Source organism: Acanthaster planci, linkage group LG03, assembly GCF_054643075.1.
Source record: "Acanthaster planci isolate LZ-2023a linkage group LG03, COTS_SCS, whole genome shotgun sequence".
NCBI classification, from domain to species: Eukaryota; Metazoa; Echinodermata; class Asteroidea; order Valvatida; family Acanthasteridae; genus Acanthaster; species Acanthaster planci.
Window position 1 is genome coordinate 20,079,450 of NC_141779.1, and position 11,589 is coordinate 20,091,038.

Genomic DNA, 11,589 nt, shown 5'->3' on the forward strand with positions numbered 1-11,589 from the left:
CGAGCCTAGCACCTGTAATCACTGTAAAACGCCTAAAAATTAATACACAGAAACATCAGTGAATTGACTTTTTCTGTTAAAAACGATAAAGGCGAACTCTTGAATAACATCGGCAAAATTTTAATCGAGTTTGACATTTTTTAAAACGCTTAATTATAAAAGTAATAAGATGACGACTAACATATACCCAGATTTAAGTAAACACTCGGATTTGACTTTAAACTCGACTGAACAAGCGGAAACCAAAATTTACAGACTCAGAGAGATCGAAGAAATTAAATCCCAAATCCAAAGAGAACGCAACGCGAGGGAAAATAGTTACAAAAAGATCAAACGACTTTTAACCGCGCTCGGATACGTGGTGCACGGCGTAGAAGCGAATGGAGTCACATCGGCAGCCGTAGGCATTCCCGCCATTTTGGGCGTCGTTACCGGGCCCGTTGGACTTGTGATGGAAGGCATCGCTATCGGTGCGTTTGGCGCTTACGCGATTCTAAAGTACGCCTCCCGTAGACTCACCCACAAAACTAAAAAACACGACCAAATTCGAATTTTGGCAGACGCTAAATTAAACACCATCGAGGAATACTTATCTCACGCGATTGAAGACGGTGACATATCCCAGGAAGAATTTGTCCTTATTTTATCTGAGCTTAAAAAGTTTAACGAGATGAAAGAAAAGATCAGATCGCGTACGTCTACAAGCGAGCGAAACTTCTAAAGAAGAATTCGAACGTCAAATCAACGAAAAAGCAGAAGCGCTAGCCAACGAACGGGCGGCGGTTTTAAAAAAAAATCTTATGAAAAAACTTGGCGAATAAGTTTTACAAAGTCGGTTAAATATGAAGAGAATCCACCCGCTTATCAAAACTTGGTCTGTCCAACGGCACCTCCTTTAAAATTCTTTTAAAATAAATGGGAGGCAATTTTAGTAGTCTAAATATTTTAGTAAACGAAGACAATTCCTTTACAGCCGAGTTTCCAAATTTAACGCACGCGTATAAATTACCCAAAGTAACCACGGACGAAGCCGTCAATCGCTGGTCTACCGAGTCGATGTCGTTTTACCAAAGTCAATTTAATTTCGCGGTCTATTGCGCGACGACGGCCTGCGGTGTGGGTTTTGATCTGCTGTCCGACCCTAATCCGTACGTCTCGGCTTTATTAAACTTTCACGTGTATTACGCCGTACGAAAAATATTTTATGACGTCGTGATGCCCATTCCGAGGGACGACGTATTTGACGCGTTACACAATAATTACGACCATCGGAAGTTTACCGACACGTGTCTTTTATACGGAGTAGACCCGAATAAATCGTATAAACAAACAAGAGACACTTTGTCGAACGGATTAGGGACAGCTTTTTATTACAACAATGGATATATGCCCGTTCCGGGTAAAAACTACGACGCGCACGACTTACACGTGACCAACGGTAAATACGCGGGATCTACTTACATGGGATTTGGATGGGCTAAACCGCCTAAAGGCTCCGGTCACGCGAGTACCTACACGGTCACCTGGATTTCACAGTCGGACGCGGTTACTTTGGCCTGGTGGGATTTTGTTCCTAAAAAGTCTCGGTTGACGGACGTGGGAATCACCAAGGTAAACGAATCAATTCGAGCTTACGTCTACGCGTTACTCGGGGCACAGGCGCAGACCAAGACCAGCGTTTTGGCCACCGGCACCGGATTAGACGCGCGACGGCAATTTATTACGATCGTGGAATCTTTAATTAATTCGGACCCCGATCTCGAACAGTCGATCGACCAATTTCAAGATTCGCTACGATACGCAAAAACGCCCTTAAACTTCGTAGTTGCCCCGGGTTTGTACCTGGTGCCCTCGGACGTGGACTTACGCATCGGCACGTTTGAGGGCTATAACAATAATTTACAAGTCGCGACTGAGGATATGAAGACTGGGTACGTACCGAGTTTAAATAGCGAAGTGAGCGGAGCGAGCGGAGCAACGAGCGGAGCGAGCGGAGCAACGAGCGGAGCGAGTTTAAAAGTTGATTTTAATGAAGAAGCGAAGTGTTACCGAGGTCAACTGTAAAGCCAATTGTAAAGCCAGTTTTTAGTAAGCCTTTAGACGCTCACAACGAAGAAAAACTATAATTAACCATCGGAGCCGTTGCCGTGGGTGTCGTCGGTTTTACGTTGTATAAAATTTTAACTTAAACGGTTTGAATTAAGGTAAAAAAAATTCACCTCAAATTTGGGGTGAATTTTTATCTTATTTTTAATTCCCTTTTTAGAATCTGTTTACCCTTTTTGCACGTACGTCAAAATCAAAACACCCAAGCCTACGAACAAGGTCCACACGCGCTCTGCCACCCATCTGACAGCTTTACTCGCCACGTTAAAAATCCAACTCAAAATGCTACCTGTAACCCCGCGCAAAGCGCCCAAAGCTTTCAACCCGAGTTTCTTCAACACGTTTGCCAGGTTCCACAGTTGACGTTGATCCAATCGGTAATTCCTGGTTTGGAAGGAGGAGCTGGCGTTGGTGTCGATGGTACTTACCGCTAAACTAAAAGCCGTTAAAATGCTTACGATCGTGACACCTTGCTCTCTAAATATCGTTCGAATCTTATCACCCAGGGTGTCATCCGAATGTAAAGCGTAATTAATTAAATCTTTAACTCGCCATATTTGGCTTTTGAGTTGACCGTTTAATATGTCTCTTTGAGCTTGTAGTCCTTCGAGTTGATCTTGCAAGTCACGTAAACGATCCCAATCTTCAGAAGTCTCGAGACTACTTATTTCTTCTTGAATTTCTGTAATTTTAGCTTCGTTTAATCGTATTTGTCCTCTAATCGTTCGCAATTGTTTGTCTAATCCTAAGAGCTCTCTATAGTTTAATCCTTCTGTTTGAACGTTTGTATCTTGGGTGAGCTCTTCTAAGATGTCACTGACTTGTTCTGATATTTGGGGTAGCTCTTCCATTGGAATGCTCTCGGGTTGAATGGCGTTTAATTTTGATTGTGCTTGTTTAGTCTTTTTCTGGTAATCCCAAAAACCGAGTTCTTCGCGAATAAATTTTGATCCGCTAAATCCAGCTTTTTTAGCACGCTTTGCTGTGGTATCTAGCTCTACAAATTTTCTTGGGTTACGTTCGTCTGTAAGTAATATTTTATTGGGTCCTAATACATTTTTATAATAAAGACCTTCTTTTGGGTTTATTGGATCTGTCTGGCTTTTTGTAATATATTCAAAATTTTCGTAAGCGGGCTTTGGTATATCTGATCGACCTTTATCTTTGTAAAAATTGTAGAAATCGTTTACTTTGGGATTACCGATAAACATCGTTCGACCCTCTTCTAAAATTTTGCTCGTCGTTGCACCTTCAATAAAGGACGTTTCTTGTCGATCTGGAAGTAAGTTATCGTTTACAAAATCTTGGTCGCGCTCGCTTTGATCGCTTATTTCTTGATCTTGATTTTCTAAGAGAGGTATTTCCTCGGGATCGAATCCTCCTTCTGCCATTTCTTTTATAATATACGTTTTGTATTTTTTTAAGCGGTTGGCAGGCTCGCGGGCAGAATACCCTGTGCTACCAACCAACCCTGGGTAGCCAATGCACCGCTAGACAACGCGGTCAATTTCAACGCGTCTTCGGCGGATAATTTATTTAGATCTGGCGGTTTGATTTTAAATAGCTTGCTCGACAGCATAGCATATCCAATAGAAATTCCCGAAACGACGGCACAGTGGTAAACCGTATTTGCGATTCCGTTTACGTCGATTGATTTAGCATTACTCATATTTAATATAAGGAATCTTAAATTCATTCCATATCCAAAATTGGTTCTTGGTTAGGAATTATCTCTCGCTCCGCTTCTCGTTTTGGTTGAATAACTTGTCGAGAAGTAGAACACTTATTTTTCCAAATTAAATAGAGAAGAACCCCAGTGATACCCAATCCACAAAATATCAAGCTTCTGTTTTCAAAGGCCGTTTGGGTGAAGCTAGATTTTTTTTCCTCGGTGTTTTTTTCACCCGCTAATTTCATCTTGGCGAGCTGTTGCTTCATCTTCTTGTTATGCTCGGCCAATTTTTTACCTTGTTCTACACGCCTTGGATTTTTGGCTTTAGTTACCGTTGACAGTTGGGAAATTGGTTTAATTGCTTCTGTTTTATTTGCTTTCTGAATTTGGTTGTTGTTCGATTCGTTTGTTTGGTTCACTTCGTTTGTTGGCATCTTCTTTTATAATAAGAGAACTTTTGTTAATTCTAGATGTTTTGTTGTAATCAACATAGCTGTAAGTGGGGATAGGTAAACTCCGTACTTGTAACAAACTTCAGTGAGTAAGTGCCCCATCGTTTGATTTATAATCGGCTCGTCGTTTAAATCTTTAGGCAGTGCTTCTTCGGACGTTAAGTTGACATTGAATCCGGTAGATCGATCGGAGTAGCTATACCGAGCAAGCGAGAGTAGAGGCTCAAAATCGCGTGGCCGAGAGTTTTTACGATCTCTTTCCCAAATTTAACTTCGTACAAATTAAAAAGCTTTTCTTGATCTTTGGGTGACAGAGCTTCAATCTCTTTGATCGAGTATTCTTTGCCGAGACATTTTTTAGATTCACCTGACGCGGCTATCGCGCAAAGGCGGTCTTTGTGGTTGGTTTCAGTTGATTCGCTTTTTGAATCGGCCAGTATAGATTTGATGTCGTCCATTTAAATATATACGTTTTAAATTTGCTGTAGGTGCGCTTTAGTCGTAGGTACTCGATCGTATAGTAAGTTAAGTTAGCTGCGACAACTAGCTGGGTAAGTAGTTGAACGTATTGTAACATTGTTGCTTATTTACTATAACTAAAATAAAATTGCTCAAGCACAGCTGAGTTAGCTATGCTCAAGCAAAGGATAAGTAATAGTAACTTCTTAACAACTAGCTTTCAAATCGTTATACGACGTAACAATTAACTTATCGCTCTTTCTAGCGTTGTTACACTTTAAGCAGCAAAGCACGCAATTTGATTGAATATGACCGATTTTATTATCTAATCGTTCGATGGTACAAAGATCGTCTTTGTTTTCTAAGAATTGCATCTGAACTTTGCAATCTGGGTATAAGCAAAGGGGGTAGTCCTCAATCAGGCCTCTGCAAAAGTCCGTGTCAATGAAACGATCGGGATCAAATCGGTTGTACTTTTTGTCCTTTTGTCGAGCGCCGTAAATCCATCTTCTAATCGTTACCTTGATTGGATCGCTACAAATTTTGCAATAACATTTTTCTTTTTCGTGCTCGCAAATCGATGCCCCGTTACACCCTTTACAACGAGATTTTTGTCTCCCGTGTTCGCAAATCGATGTTCCACCACACTCTTTACAACAAGATTTTTGTCTCCCGTGTTCACAAATCAATGCTCCGTTACACTCTTTACAGGTGTTCTTTCTTCTCCCGTGCGGGCATTTGTTCAACGCTTGATAAGCTCGTATTTTCTCAATACAATCGTTACAAGTCGAGTTAATTTTACCCGTTCTCTGTACGGAGAAGTTTGACGGGTCTAGGAGCCAACGACACTTAACGCAGTTTTTTTTTTACTTTCAATCATACTTTACTTTACTTTTATTAATAGATTTTAAAATTTTTTCTCATTTTTAATGAACTTGATACGATGTGGGTGGCTCCGTATTTAACACCAATTTACTGAATTTCACGTCGCGTAAATATCTTTTAATTTCCTCTCGGTTTTCATCCGGTACTACGTCGTTTTCGTCTAAACATTGGTCGAACGAAGCACGATCCTTGCAATGAAAGATAGCCGTCCAGGCTGTATTTTCTCGAAAATCTTTTAAAACGGAATTATACTTTTGCGTAAGTAACCAACAGCTGTGAAGGTAGTGTCTACCGGGGAACGCCATCTTAGACAACGCGCAGGTGTTACTCGTCTTAGACCTCTTTCGATACTTGATAAATTGATCGGCTGCGCAATCGTCGACGATAAACAACGTATTTATCCCATCAAATATCTTTTGATAAAGTTCAATTGCCTCATTTGGTTCTGGTGGGTCACACAAGTAAATATTCTCGTCGGTGTATATCCACAACCTGTCGAGATAAGTTTTATTCTTAAAAAGCGTCGGACATATAATTACGATGGCTTCAAACGCAAATCGGTATTCAGTCTCTAAAAGATTTAAAATCCAGTTAGTTTTACCCGACCCAGTTTTACCCACGATTAAAGCGCAGTGAGGAATTTTAAACATCTCGTTCATTTAATTTTAATAAACTAAACTCTTGAAGTTTCCTTCTTCCACCGTGAGTTGAGAATCCATCACCAAAAATACGTACATCGTCAGCGCGCCCGCTGTTTCGGCCGTTCGTTCCATCTGTATAGAAATTTCCCCTCCTCCGCCGAGAGGTCTACCCGATCCGTGGGCAGAATTGTCGTCAGAACTGCGAAAGTCGAGCCAGAGACCGTATTTGTCTTTTAAATAGTCGGCCATATCTACTCCCAACAAAGATATGTCTGAGACGACCCCTCTAGCCAATTCTTTACCCGAATCACCAAAGTACTTTGTAACTTCATTCCAATGTTGATATTCAAACAGACCTTGCGAATACAGTTGATTAGGTTTCCCTTCGACCGTCACGACTGTCTTTGTGATGTGTGGATTATAAAATTTTTGCGGGTTCTTGATCGTCGGGTCTCTAAACAGGATCAAAATTCCTTTTAGACTTTTAATACTCTGGTCGATGCTAATGTTCCATAGCGTGCCACTCTTGTTTACGACCTGTTTTTTCCACGAATGAATCCTGGTCAAATAGGTAATACATCTTTTTTTGTTTTTCAGTGTTTGCGCCAAGTCTCGATTGGTAACAACTTCGTATTCCCAGGTGAGATCTGAAATTTGATATTCTGCGGCGGTATCTGACGAGTTGACCACTTTGTCGTGTCCGTTAAAAGTTAGTTGATACGTCAGAGGCTCTTTAAACCACGAAGGATAAAACGGAGCGTGATCCGTCAACATCGACGTGTCCAGTGGAATCGTATCACGATTTTTAAAAGCGTCGGCGATTGCCTTGTCCTTACCGTCGTTTGCGTCGTTTGCGTTTGCGGCTCCTAGACGTATCTTGGCGACGTTTTCCCTTTCCAAACCAAAGTACGCCATATTTTTAGTCTGCGACGGGGTAACCAATTGTCCTTGAAATTGTGAAATACGCCCGCATCTCGGTAACTTACGATCTTGTTTCCCTGTAAACTCACGTTTATTTCTGAAACCAGGTTTCTCGCCACGTTGTTATAAACTGTCCGGTTGTCGTCCGAGGCGCCGTCTAGATCCAGTTTAAAAGCCAACTTTGCCGTACCGGGTATCATGACTTCGTCCTTGCCAAGGGCTGGAAATTTTACGTTTAACGTGTGACCCGCGGCTATGGTGCTCGGGTTGTGCGTAATGGTGACTTCGCGCCTTTCGCCTTTGATCGCGCGAGGAACTTTAAGTCTGCGACTCGGGTTTAGCTTTTTGGTGTACATTACTTTTATATAATACTATTCTTATTCACGGTTCTTATTTTATTTTATTTTTAAAATTAAATAAAAAGCGACAAACGTAAAACCCGCTACAAAAAACAGGTTTTCGTATTTTTCACTTTGGGAATTATCTAACATATGAACAATTTCAGCATGCATGTCGTCGATCTTTAGCTGAGTTTCTACCCGTTCAGTTTAAATTTCGATTAATTTGTTATTAATCCCCGACAATTGATCTTTAATTTCGTTATCCATATTTAATTTAACCTTATTTTAAAAATGGCTAGTGCTTTAATGATGGTTGGAGGAGCGATAGTAAACGCCTTGGCATTCACGGGCTCAAATTTTTTATTCGGCAGTTTATCAAAAAATAATGTTGATGAAGAACGAAAGCGACACGACCTCGCGTTAGAACAACTGGCGCAAGCGAAGGAATCCTGGGAACAAAAACGCGTACACATGCTAGACTTTTTAAACGAACGAATGCGACAAGAACGCGCGAGTCAGCAGACATTTGTAAACGTGGACGAAGCCCTACGGGCGTATTCGGCATTGACCGGTAAGAGTATTACCCCGTTACCGCCAGAGCCTAAGTTGTCCGATTTTTACGAGCCTTCCGAGGATCAAAAGATTCGCGAGTTTGTTTGGATTATATCCGGGACGGCCTTGGTGGGGTTGTTAGCTTATCGATTTGCGTAACTTATTTTAAAATGGAGAGAGAATTTAAAAAAACTATTTTACAGCCCACAGGGTTACTGGCGAGGAGAAAGCGCGGTCGATCATCTACACGAAAAGACCGGTGCGGACAAATCGGTCGTCAGAAACTGGCTAAAAAAGCAGGCCGTTTGGCAAATATATTTACCCGCACCACATTACGTACCAAGACCTACAATGTTGCAATCAAAATCGGTCGAACCTAATTACGCGCATCAAATGGACGTACTTTATTTACCCTGGGACCGAGTTAAAAGAAAAACGTTTAAGTACGCTTTGACCGTAGTAGACGTCGGTTCCCGGTATAAAGAAGCAGAACCGTTGACCAGTAAAACCACCGAACATGTAACCGAAGCAACCAAGAAAATTTACGAGCGATCACCTCTGACCTGGCCCAAATTCGTAATGGTAGACTCGGGGTCTGAATTCAAAGGCGACTTCAAACGGTTAATGACAAAAAATAAAGTACAAATTCAAGTGGGTGAACCTGGGGTACACAGATCTCAAGGAATCGTGGAAAGGTTTAACCGTACTTTATCCGAGCGTTTATTTGGCCACCAATACGCTCAAGAAATGATAAACGTGGGCGAGCGAAACGTGGAATGGGTAGAACGTTTGCCCCAGGTCGTGAAATCGTTAAACGAGGAAAAAACGCGGTTAATCGATGCCGTGCCTGCAGAAGCGATAAAATTAGCGAGCGTAGCGAGCCAAACACCGAGTGCACCTGTAAGAACTACCCGAAGAGAACTTCCTCCAGACGTGGTCGTTAGGTACCTCTATTACCCGGGCGAGCAAGAGGGCGGCACCGTCAGAAGGGCAACAGATCCGATCTGGTCCGTGGACGTCTATCAAATTGAAAAGCGCACCAGTCAATTTAAACGAGTGAAAGGCAAGAGGGTCAAAACGGGTCCCACTTTGTACTATTTATTAAACGGGCCAAATAGGAGTTTCGTCAAAGAGGAACTTCAGGTAGTACCCGAGGATACCGAATTACCGAATTAGGTAATACTCGCTCGGTAATAACTACCTGTTGATTAGGTAATTCCCGTAAGCTAACGTATCGATTCCGTTCGGCAATATGTAGCGCTTTGTGTCCAACGGTGACAGACTAAGTTTATTTTGTGAAATGGTGAACACCCGATGTTTATCCGATCTAAATAATTGTTGTTTATTGAAATAAGAAACCCTGTCAAATAGGCAGCTTTTATACATCTCGTGGGTTAACCGTTTCTCGGTTACTACTTAGGAGACCCCTTTCGCCTTCTTTAAATTGTGATCGGTAGTTAAGATCGAATACATTTTTGGCCTGATGCACACGGCTTCTAAAATTGTTTTGCCACCAAATTCGTTTTTCATTTTACCGATGACTTTTTTATTTTTGGCGCTGTGAAGCGAATGATCGGGTGGGTAATTACTAAAGTCAAATAAATTGCGCTTTTCGACTAGGTAACCAGTTAAATCGTTGGAGCTTCGCTCGATCTGAACTAATAGAGAATCAGTGTCCGTGTAAAGTAAATTTACTTTTTCACCAAAATTGGCTTTCAGTTCGTTGTAATAAAAATCGTACATTAACGTTTTGGAGATATCGAGAATACTTACACCGCAATAGATTGGCTTATTTAATTTTGTTTTGGTTCGGTACATCTCCACAAACGGAAGCTCGCAATCCTCAAATGGTACCGGCGATTTGTAATTTGGTTTATAAGTTAATTTTCTGTACTTATCGGAATCCTGTACGTCCCTCAGTAAATGACCGTCAATTCGATATCTGACATTTTCCATCGTCTTGCCAAAGACCGAGTTGTTCATCAATTTGAAAAAGTCTTTCTCAAAATCAGTTTTTGCTTTTTCGCGCAATTTCGTGTTTTTGTCAATATAGCTTTTCATCCACGGCTTTTGACGAAATTTTAATACTCGGTGGACTTCTTTGATCCACAACCCGAGTTTGAGATACTTTTGCAATGTACGATAGTGAACCACGTATTTTTCTTTGGTGTTGAGAGTAGACACGAGTTTGTCTACCGAGACGGTACTCACTTCGCCATTACCAATTAAATCCTGTTGGTAACTCGAAAACCATTCGTTCGGTACCGACATATTTTCGGGTGCAAGTGGAAAGTCATTATGTTTGTCATGGTGACGTTCCGGGTAATCTAAAGTGATTTCAAACATGTAACCATAGTCGTCAGTTAGTCGCAACTCTTGGATGTAATAGTACGTAAATTTTTCTAAGTCTGTTTCCCAGGTAAATTCCCTTACAGGCAGATATTTGCTCATCGCCCAGCCGTATAAATTATTTGCGTCTAAGTACATGATCTGTGACTCTGGCTTATTCGGGTCGTAGTCGGGTAGTTTTGGATTATTGGCTTTTGCATATCGTTTGGCTCCCACAGAAGAAATCCCGCCTCTTTTGGCCCTTTCAAAAAATATGTGTTGATCGATGTCTGTCAGTAGTTCCAATTGTATACCCGAATGCTTTAACAATGCATCCCACGACAGACCCGGTGACGTATAATAGTTGGCTGGGTCAAGGCCGTAGTGTTGTTTACATACCTTCCGGAAGTTTTCAAAAACAGCCGCTAGCAATAACACGTCCGTTTCCACGTATAGGTCGTGATAGTCACCTATGTTTTGGCAATTAAATTTTTCCCATACTGTCTCTGCACGAGCGTATTCTTGCTCGGTTATTCCCCCCTGCTTCAGAGAGCTATAGCAAGCGTCTACTGGCGGGAGCCGTCTCTCTTGGAACCGATCAAAGGAGTCTATATACTCATAGGGGTAAATTCCCTTTTCCAAGAGTAAATTTGTGTTTTCTGGAAACCTTTCGCAAAGTAAGTTAAAATCATCGGGTGAACAGTTTTTAACCAACCGATCTAAGGAGGCCGCCATGAAATGAAAGGAGTCTAAAAATCTGAGTTGGCCAAAAGAAAACGAAATGTAATTTTCGGTATTTTTAGCGATCAACTTAATTGATTTCCCGTAAAATTCGTGAGCGCCTTGCATAATCAAGTGCGCATCGTATTTCTCGAGATTATGTAAAATCACCGGAATGGGTGTTTGATCGACCACTATTCTTAACTTGAGATTACAACTAGCGTGCGCTGGGCCTCGGTACTTCCCCGTCACGTGACAATGATCTCTAACCTTTCTAAAATTGTTAATGGGCTTTTTACAATCCAAACATACCCACTCTTTGAACTCTTTATCTTTACCTTCAACTTTAACTATATGACAAAACTTGATTTTTTCTTCTTTTGTCTCTGGTGGTTTTGGAATATCACATTGACAGTGAGATTCATCCGCTCGGTGATGCTCGCTACGCTCGTTGCTCCCTCTGGTCGCTTTCGCTCGATCTATCAACTTTTCGCAGATCCAACATCTATGAC